The sequence below is a fragment of the Parasteatoda tepidariorum genome, chromosome 4 (assembly GCF_982258835.1).
Source record: "Parasteatoda tepidariorum strain Cologne lab strain chromosome 4, Ptep-v5.0, whole genome shotgun sequence".
In the NCBI taxonomy this organism is placed as follows: domain Eukaryota; kingdom Metazoa; phylum Arthropoda; class Arachnida; order Araneae; family Theridiidae; genus Parasteatoda; species Parasteatoda tepidariorum.
In genome coordinates, this window is record NC_141758.1 from 92,334,367 (window position 1) to 92,345,927 (window position 11,561).

Below are 11,561 nucleotides of genomic sequence, written 5' to 3' on the forward strand. Positions count from 1 at the left end.
CGAAAGCTGCAAGGTTTGGGGTCCGAACTCTTTTCCTATGGCAACACTTCACATGCTTTCCCCATTAGCGTGTGGAAAGTCATAGAGGAAGGAAGTACGTTAGTTTCTCTCTCGATTTTCACATAGATTAAAATCTTTTAACTTAAAAAACTATTTGGAACTGAAAACTACATTAAACATAGTTCTAAAGAAAAGTATCATAGAAATTTTCAAAAATATTTTTATTAAATAAAGGGGAAGAATATTAAGAAAAGGGAAATTATCGTAGTACATTCCTATACAACTGAAAAGAGTAGGAGAGGAAAGGGAGAAGGGCTAAAGGCATGAAACCGGTCTCTCCCCAGATGGCGTATTCGAGTGTTGCGATCGCGAATTAACGATCAGTCCACTGTGGGACGAAGTATTCAGTCATATGCGACAGTTTAAATTAACTCTACTGCTTCAAGAAAAGCATCTCCCACTATACAATAAGCGAGCTATAAGCGCATCCAAGCAGAGAGCTCCAAAACAACCCGTCAGTCATCATCATCAAGAAAGGCGTAGCGTAAATTTAAAAGCTCTTCAAATGAAAGATGAATATCTTAAAATATTCTATATTAAATGTAGATATCTAGAAAATTTTATTTTGTTTACAAATATGTTCTAATTTAAGGCGTATTGACGCAGAATGTGATCAACGTACTTTCAATCATTGTCGAGAGGAAAGGCTCATCAACTTAGGTTCTCATTTTTTCTCGATAGCAGTCAGGGGTGTGTTAAATGTTAACTGTGATAATGTTCCTTAAAGACACAAAAATAGTGCATGCTTAAAACTAGTGTGTGAATTCTGAGATGCAAACACGACTTTATTAGTGAAATGCTAAACTTTGAAAAAATCTTCCAAACATTTTCTCAATGGCATCTTTGGAATCGCATATGCTGTTTTTTATAATGCAGTATGAATGCTCTCTTAAGTTAAGGATAAGCTGATATTTTGTGAAAGTTTCCTCAACTTTTTAAAACCTGTCCCAACATTCTGGACATCAGTTGCGTTGAAGTAGGCAACCCATAACGTAACCAACCCTCACCATGAATGTGTACTTATTTGTTGAAAAATTCTTTGCTGAGATAAAATATATTAAAAAATACTTTCTTACTTAGACCGAAAACGACTTTAATTAACTCTATTTGTATAAAGAAAAACTTTTACAAATAGAGTTAATTAAAGTATTTGCCCCTACTTGGATGAAATTTGTAAGCCTGCTCATCCATAATTTTACAAATGTAAAGTGAATTATCATCTTAGTAATGGAAAAAATATTGAAAGTGCTTTAAAAGGTTATTTCCATGCAGATCTAATTCATATATTATCCTCTTCATACAGAAAAAAAAATCAGTGTGAATGATAAAATATCTTCTTCCTGACAGTAAATAAAATTCCTACTGTGCATTCATATAACTTTTTTTTTAAAGATTGTGTTTTCTGCACGATTCATATAATCAATAAACTAATCATTAAGTGTGTAATTTCTTTCTTGCAAAAGAAAACATTATTATTGAAGGCAATCTTATTCTATGTAGGCAGTAACATTCTAAACACTAAAATTCATACTGGTGAAAAACCTTATTCTTGTAGTATATATAATAAGGATTTTCACAAAAAAGTAATCTAACAAAACATTGTCGAGCTCGTACTAATGAGATTGAGAAGCGTAATGAGAGTTTTTGTCAAAGTGAGCTTCTGAATAAACACAGTTGTGTTCATACTGGGGAGAAACATTCTTATTGTGGTATATGTAATAAGAGTTTTTAAGATAAAAGTAATATGACTAAACACAGCCGTGCCCGTACTGGTGAAAAACTTTATTCTTGTAGTTTATGTAATAAGAGTTTTTCCCCAAAAATTTGTTTAATGAAACACTATCTTGTTCATACTCGTGAGAAGCCATATTCTTGTAGTATATGTAATAAACTTTTTTCACTAAAAAGTAATCTGACCAGACACAGTCATGTTCATACTGAGGAGAAGCCTTATTCTTGTAGTATATGTAATAAGAGTTTTTCACAAAGAAGTGATCTCACTACACACTGTCGTGTTCATACTGGGGAGAAGCCTTATTCTTGTAGTATATGTAATAAGAGTTTTTCAAGGAGAAGTACTCTGAATGAGCACTATCGTGTTCATACTGGGGAGAAACCTTATTCGTGTAGTATATGTAATAAAAGTTTTTCACTAAAAGGTAATCTGAAAAAACACAGTCATATTCATACTGGTGAGAAGCCTTATTCTTGTAGTATATGTAACAAAAGTTTTTCAGAAAGAGGGACTCTGAATGAACACAGTCATATTCATACTGGTGTGAAGCCTTTTTCTTGTAGTATATGTAATAAAAGTTTTTCACAAAAAGGACATCTCACTACACACGGCCGTGTTCATACTGGTGAGAAGCCTTATTCTTGTAATATATGTAATAAGAGTTTTTCACAAAAAAGTTATCTCCCTACACACAGTCGTGTTCATACTGGTGAGAAGCTTTATTCTTGTAGTATATGTAATAAGAGTTTTTTACTCAAAGGTAGTCTCACTCGTCACAATCTTGTTCATACTGGTGATAAGCCTTATTCTTGTAGTATATGCTATAAGAGTTTTTCACGAAAAGCTAATCTCACTCGACACAATCGTGTTCATACTGGTGAGAAGCCTTATTCTTGTAGTATATGTGATAAAAAATTTTCAGAAAGAAGGAATCTGAATAAACACTGTCGTATTCATACTGGTTAGAAGCCTTATTCTTGTAGTATATGTAATAAGAGTTTTTTACTCAAAGGTAGTCTCACTCGTCACAATCTTGTTCATACTGGTGATAAGCCTTATTCTTGTAGTATATGCTATAAGAGTTTTTCACGAAAAGCTAATCTCACTCGACACAATCGTGTTCATACTGGTGAGAAGCCTTATTCTTGTAGTATATGTGATAAAAAATTTTCAGAAAGAAGGAATCTGAATAAACACTGTCGTATTCATACTGGTTAGAAGCCTTATTCTTGTAGTATATGTAATAAAAGTTTTTCACAAAAAGGTAATCTCACTACACACAGTCGTGTTCACACTGGTGAGAAGCCTTATTCTTGTAGTATATGTAATAAGAGTTTTTTACTCAAAGGTAGTCTCACTAGTCACAATCTTGTTCATACTGGTGATAAGCCTTATTCTTGTAGTATATGCAATAAGAGTTTTTCACGAAAAGCTAATCTCACTCGACACAATCGTGTTCATACTTGTGAGAAGCCTTATTCTTGTAGTATATGTGATAAAAAATTTTCAGAAAGAAGGAATCTGAATGAACACTGTCATATTCATACTGGTTAGAAGCCTTATTCTTGTAGTATATGTAATAAAAGTTTTTCACAAAAAGGTAATCTCCCTACACACAGTTGTGTTCACACTGGTGAGAAGCCTTATTCTTGTAGTATATGTGATAAAAAAAATTTCAGAAGGAAGGAATCTGAATGAACACTGTCATATTCATACTGGTGAGAAGCCTTATTATAGTATATACAATAAAAAAATTTCACGAAAGAAACATCTCACTCCCCACTGTCATATTCATACTGGGTGAGAAGCATTATTCATGTATTTAAAATAAGAGTTTTTCAGAAAGAGTGAGAAGCCTTGTTCTTTTATCATATGTTATAAAAATTTTGTCTGACAAAACACGCTCATGCTGGTGCGAAACCTTATTCTTGTAGTATATGTAACAAGAGTTTTTTGGTAGTTTGGCTCACCATAGTGGTAAGAAACCTTACTCTTGTACTATATGTAATAAAGCTTTTTCAAGAAAGAATTATATTTAATTAGTCGCAGTCATGTTCACGCTATTTAAAAGCCATATTTTTGTTTATGTTAATAGTTTTCTTTTTTTTTCCACTTAAGGTCCATCTAATTTATTGTAGTCTTATTCATACTGGTGAAAAACCTCATTCTTTTAATATATATATATATATATTTAAAAGCTGACTTTACTGTTTGTGTTTTCACTGGTAAGAAACCTTTTTGTCAGGGCCTGATTATCGCCGAGGCCCCATAAGCACAGGCCTAGGGCCCACACTATCTGGGGGCCCTCAAAAATTAGTAAAAAAACCCCTATATTACTATTTTTTTAAATACTGAAAGAAACAACTTTTCTCAAACAAATGCATTTTTTTATTTCAAATTTTCTTTATATTGTGATAAACCAAACTCGTGTAAACATTGCACGAATCAAATTCGAAAGTACAGCTAAATTTGAATTGGTGCGATTTTTACGTCAACGGCATAAGTGAATGCACTGAATATGAGTTTTAATTTTTTAAAAGTGTGATATTTAAATAAATTATTAGTTAAATGTGTTTTTAATTTTCTATGAGTAGCTATAATTTTGGCACTTTTGGATATTTTTTGCGTGTATTTTAAAATAAAAATTGTAATTAATAACCTTAATATCTCAGTATACATGCTGAACTTATCGTTAAATCTAATGAAAAGTCTGCTAGCTTTGTGTTGGTTTAAGTACTAAATAAAATAATAATTACAGCTTACAATAAAAAACAATCCAGCTAATCAGTGACTTTTAGCATTGTTCACTGATTTCAATTGTTTGTGGTCACCAAACTATTTTTATTTTGGCACAACATTGTTTTGTTGTTTTATATTTTGCTTTAATATACAGATGCGTAAACTTTATCTTAGAAAAATAATCTTCAATTGCAGGTTTTCAAAATTTCTTAGAATGTTTCTCTTGAATCATGCAGTTTAATCAATTCCTTTTTTATTATTAGGACTATTCTTCAGAAATTTAATTTCGAAATATTTTGTAAGGGGCCTGGAAAATTTGGTGGACCTTGGGCCTGAATTTGTCTTGATCGGTCCCAGAGTATAGTGGAATGAGAGTTTTTCTCAGAAATGTCACATGACTAAATACAGTATTGTTTATACCAGAGGTCTATTTAACAAAAGCGGGGGTCGATCCGAATCGAAAGGATCGATTGTGGGTTGGAAAAAAAAAGTTCTCAATACGCGAATCACACATACCTAATTAAGTATGTAAAATTTGTGAATTTTTTTTATAATTGACTCAATATCAGTTTCTTTATAAAAGATAAATTAATAAACGTATATTTATTGGGGTGAAACAAGTATTAACGTACCACCGCGCAGTGGCACGAACTCAGTGCAGTTTATGAGTCATTTGCATATGTGCACTTGTCTAAATGTCACGTGTGACGAGCATTGACGTTACAAATGCAAATATCATACGCAGTTTCAGCTATTTTTGTAAACTGTGTTGAATATTTGCAGTGTCATTATTAAAACTTTTATAATTTTGGATAATTAGTTATTGTTTCGATAAAACTATTAGTTTGGTTTAGATATCAATTTTAATTATCAATGCACAAAAAAGAAGGTAAACATTAATAATATGGATTAGTACAGCCCGCAACAAAACTATAGCACACTTTGTATTTTTTTACGAAAATTACAAAATTTACCAATTTCGAGCCCAATATAGCGAACCTTGCAAAAAAACACCAGGCACACCCATCTCATTGATCAAGAAGCAGTAAATCTTTAGTTACTTTATTTATTATATCTACTTATGCATAATTACTTATTATTTAATAATAAGGTATTTCAATATTAATATACTTTTCATAAAAACATTGTTACACAATGTACTATTACTTTAATAATTGTTTAAAATCATAAAATAAATGTACAAACACAGTATCTAATAGAATTTTATTTTAATTAACAGAAAATTACTTTTGTGGGGGTCGATGGAGATTTTGAAAAATTATATAGGGGTCGATGATCAAAGAAGTTTGGCGACCGATGGTTTATACCAGTGGTCGGCCAAAGAGCCAAATATGAACATTACAACAATTTTTAAAAAAATTGGGAGCTAAATCTGCTTCTTTAGTAAACTTTTATTACACTAAATAAAACTAAATTTCATACTTAATAAATATTTGTTAATGCGAACAATGCCCACTACTTTAGAAAAAGTATGCGCGGTCATGCTTGTGGTACCTTTGTATCACACCGGAGTACGCCGTAAACATACGAATAATTTCAGCCGGTAGCTTGTACATGATGGTTTGTGTTAACGTTTACGAAAACTAATAAAATTAAACTCGATGTTTGTTACGTCTTTTTACAACAATATAAAATTTTAAATACCTATCCATCTTTTAACTTAAACAAAAAATTATACATGTTCTCGATTTATAGAAGAATTTTAATGTATCAAAATAAGATATAATTTTTTTCTTACCAAGTTTTTTTTTTAAATGAAAATATTATTGCGCCTTCCGTGGATATTTGTGATAGAGCCGCACTTAAGGAACTAAAGAGCCACATGCGGCTCTGGAGCCGCACTTTGCCGACCACTGGTTTATACTATTGACACACCATGCTTTTGAAGTATGTGATAAAATAGTTTCTAAATAATAGGGATCTAAATGTTTGCATTCATGCTCATATTGGTTTTAATTTATCTTGATTACTGGATTATATTACTTTATTTACAATCAGTTATATTTGACTAAAATATAAATTGTTATTTATTTTCTTATCATTAGAATCATGAGTTCAAGTTAATATGTTTTTTTTTTTTTTCAATGGAAAAAAAAAATTTCTAGGAACTTTTATTAAAATTATTTTTAGCATCTTTTATTTAATAAATCTTTTCTAACACATGTTGTATAATTGCTTTTATAAAAGTCGCTGTTGTAATTTTATTACCAAATGTTTCTTTTTTCTTTTAAAAAGTACCAAGTGGTTAAAAAACCAAATTAATATCTAAAATTACTTTTGATATTAATATTTGTAATGAAAATTTCTCTAATTGAGAAAAAATTCATTTATATTAGGTAAATAAGCTAAAAAAGTTTAATGTCTTTTATTGTTAGGTAAATGTTAATAATCAATTGAAATTTATAATTTTTTTAAGTTTTCAATTTTTGCAGATTAGCAGCAAGAAGTAGTTATTAAATATGATTTTTAAGTCAATTAGCTTAGATACATAAAATAACTTGTATATAACACTTAGGCTACTGGGATAAATATATTTCTCACTAAAAAGATCAATAATATTTAACTAATTTTAAAACCTACTGATTCAAAGTCCCTAATAATATGATTACATCTAAGTTTGTCTGACTTCAAAATATCTGTTAAATACAATTTTATTCGAAACCAAAAATCTAGTCTCAAAGATAAAATAAATTTAGTCCAAAATTTAATTAGTTAAAAATTTTACTTTTCTGAATAATGATGTATTGAATTATTGTCTTTACATAAATAAAAGTTTAAATGTTATAACATAGCATTGAGGATTTACATAAAAAAATAGTTTGAAATATATAATTTTAAATTTCCTTTTTAAAATGTTTAATTTAGAATCAGCTGAGAGTTTTAAAACATTAACATCATATTTTCGAGTTATTAAATAGTTTCTGTAACAGAGTGTGATGGTAATAATTTAACTTGTGCTACTTAATAGAGAATGAACCTTCACTCATCTAGCATGGGTTAAAGAAATGTAAATTCTTATACAAACGAAAAGTTTTATCTAGCGGGCGTCTTCGAAGTAGGTCGTGATGTCCATTTTTAAAAAATAAACATACATTATGGTTGATTGACTGAATACACCTTATATGTAGTACAGGACTATAGAAAAGTTAGAAATTTCTAAAAGTCAGTATATTATGTTATGGAAAAGAAACAAAACTGCATTTTGTTTTTCCAAATTTTTTTATATTTATTATTTTTTTCAATTTTATATTTATTTTCATAGTTATTTTCAATTTATTATCAAAATAATGAAGTGGTCTAAAGTCTGTTTATTATTTGTAGAAGCACTGATAGCAGCTTTGAGGAATCAACTATAATGTGGAAGTATATTTTTTACTAAATTAAGTTCGAGCTTTTTTGTTCAATTAGTAATCAGTAGGGAACCGATTATCCGCTATTTCGGATAACTGATTTTTCCGGTTTTCTGAATCGGTACAAAAGCCGTTTTTTTTATTGTTAAACCCAACTAAAAAAAATATTTGGTAATAATCTTAAAAAGAAGAAAAAACGATAATGTAATGCACTAATGATTATTTCCAAAATGACTGTAAGGTTAACATCTTTCAAAAAAGAAAGAAAAATCCTAAAATTTTATGAGGAAAAGAAATTTTTTTTTAAAAAATGGCGGGAAAATTTATCGAATTTGCTTCCGGTTTTTTGGTTTTCCGGTTTTCTGAATTCCGGATAACGGGTTCTGTACTGTAGTATTCATTTGAAAATAAAACGCTTTGAATCATGTTAAGGGATAATTTAGAGTTTTTTTTTCCAAAAAATTACTCCTCTTGAAGTTAATTCATACTAAAAGAGGAACAGGTTAGCTTAAAAAGTTATTAGTTATGAGTTTCCCTTAGCTAGGGGATCGTGATCTCTTTCTCAGAAGGGTGCGTTTTGTCTGAAAGGGGATGGGGATGAATTTCCCATTCATTTTGACAATTACATAGTCTAAATTAAATATCTGTTTATTTTAATCTTTGCTCTTCAAGAATTTAATTTGTAATATTTGTATTAAATATGTTTGCATTTTTTATTTATTATAAAATGAATCGATTCACTTATAACTATATTTACTAACAGTTTGCCAAAAAAAAAAATGATAAATATTCTTAAAATAAAAAATGACAACAGAAAATCAAATATATTTCTAATTCTTAAAATTTCCAAAAATCATTCTTTGAATACTTTTAAATAAGTGTAATTGATTCATTCAGAAATTTCATCATAAGAATATGAAACTTTAAAATTTTAAATATATTATAGAAAGCTTTAAGAAAATAATGGTTATTTAATTTATCCATCATTTAAAACTATATTCTTATTTATTAACATTTTATTAATTAATGATTATTTTTTATAATTATTTTATTTCCTGCCTCAAATGATAAAATGCGTAACTTTATACCACTAAAATCTTTTAATTTTAAAGGTGCAATAAGTATCAAAATGATGTGCAATAAATAAGCTTGAATTAAAAAGGTCGAATGCATGAAATAAACTTTAAACTTGCTAACTTAGATTATTAATTATTTATTTTTGTTAAGTAGTAGTTAATTTTCGTAACAGTATCTTTTAAATAGTTGTTAGTTTAAATAATCTGGAAAAAAATTGCATTGCAAATAAAAAAACTACTTTTCTCTTGTTTGTTATGACTTTTCTTTTTTATCACAATTACCCAACTTATACATTTTACAAAATTAATCATTAGTGTTTCAAAAAAAAAAATTTGTTTTCTTTTTTTTTAATGATAAATTGCAATTCCCAAACACAACCAATGTAATATATATATTTTTTTCAAATTTAATAATTTATTTCTTGACGATTAAAAATACCATTTTCTAAAGAAAATGGTATTTTCAATCGTTGTGTTTTATTGAATTATATTTGGAAAAAAAAATTCTCTGCAATTAATTTTTTGTCTTTTATTACCTTCTTGAATTGAACCCGACTCAGATGACAAAGGTGCCTAAGTAGTCGATAGTACAGTAGATTTCAGAAATATTAGCGAAAGATCATTCTAATATTACAAAATAATATTAACTTACGTCAGAACACATTTTAAATAAATTAGCGGAATGTCCATATTGCTCTCTTGAACCATATTGATAGGTATTGCTCTCTTGAATTTGTCCATGGTTATTTTAAATTACTTATTTGCGGAGGAAGTTCAAAATGAAGAGAAAACATGGAAGAAAATTACAGAACAAAGAAAAATAATGAAAATCCGAAAGAAAAAAAAGGTGCCTTTCTTTTTTTCAGTGGTGCCATCTATGAACAAGAATACGACTTCAGCCACACGCAGATCACAGCCCGTTTTGCAGGGAGGAACCATCCATGCTTCTTCAATCATCAACAGATCGTAATTTTGACCTGAACCAAAGATCTATCAACTTCCAATTTACTACTACTGAGGTACTGATTTGTTTGGAGGACTTCAAGGCCCGGATTATTAGCCGGTGGAATTCGAACTCACGAGCACGAGCCAGACGTCCTACCAATCATGCTATTCCTGTCTGTTTAACGCTTAAAATATTAATGTTACGGATTCTAGCCGTGATGGCTCAGACAGAGCATTCTCGTTCCAATGACGTGAGCATGGTTCAAATCTCAGCGATGGCCGGTAGATACGAATTCCGCATCAGGCTCACACCGATCACAGTGACGTAAAATATCCTTAGTGGTATACGGATCATGGGTTAGAGTCCTCTTGCCATCTGGCTAACTTTGGGAGGTTTGTGACCTTTATGTGACACAAATGCGTGTTAGATCTATCAAAAAGTCCTCAACGAAGGGAAATTTCTCCCAATTCTTGATCCAGGAGTTCGCTTGTATTGGCGATCGCAACGCTCGAATACGTCATCTAGGGAGAGACCGGTTTCATGCCTTTGGCCCTTCTCCCTTCCCTCTCCTCCTCTTTTCAGTTGTATAGGAGTGTACTACGGTACTCTTTTCATAATATTTTCTTTTTTATTGCATAAAAATATTTTTTTAAATTTCCCTGATATTTTTCTTTACAACTATGTTTAATGTAGTTTTTAGTTCCATATAGTTTTCCAACTTAAAAGATTTTACTCCATATGAAAATCAAGAGAAAATGTAACGTACTTCCTTTCTCTATGACTCTCCACACGCTTATGGGGAAAACATGCGAAGTGTTGCCATAAGTTGAGAGTTCCGCTCTACGCCACCTGCAGACCATTTCGATCGCCAATTCAGGATTGGGTTTAAAATTAAAATGCTGTGGAGTTGAACATTAGTAGTCATAAACCCACAAAATTGGGTTGGATATTCAACGATAGTTATAAAATAAAAAATAAAATGTTACGGATTGAAAACTGACCCCTCTGAATGTCACGGATCGTGGTGGAACTATAAATTCTTGAAAGTGTTGGTGGATGTCAATAGTATTCCACGTTGACCTTAATGAGTTCTTATTTGGCGGAACAGTAGGCATCAAATGACTTCAGACTATCATACTAAAGTCACACGTGAAACACATAAAACAATTAATTACATTTTAGCAAAACAATTGGTTATTTTTTATGAAATGAAAATTGTTGTCAAATCATTTCGCACATTCTCAATGGGCAGAAAAAAATAACACGACATGATCATAAATTAATTTAGAAGATTCAGATATCTGTAACTGGTACAGTGCGGTACTTTTAATTACATAGCACTAAAGCTACACAATGCACTATTGGCGACGGTCTGAGTAACATCCCTGAAGGTGAGCCGGAGACAACATACGTCACAGCCCGTTTTACAGGGTGGGCACATTCACACACCTACCATCCATCCACAGATCGTAATTTTGACCTGAACCAGATCAATCTCTGTTCCAGTAACCCCTTACGCATTAATTTGTTATGAGAACTTGGAAAAACTTTGTGACCCCGACAAATTTAATGTGCACCAGTAATACAGAGGGATTCTTCGGTCGACGGGGATCGAACTCATGAACTCTCGTACG

At 30.5% G+C, this 11,561-nt stretch overlaps 1 pseudogene; it reads left to right on the forward strand.

Moving 5' to 3' along the window:
* The first annotated feature begins 333 nt into the window (after positions 1-333).
* Positions 334-3,824, forward strand: LOC147812023 (uncharacterized; annotated as a pseudogene).
* The last annotated feature ends 7,737 nt before the right edge of the window (positions 3,825-11,561 follow it).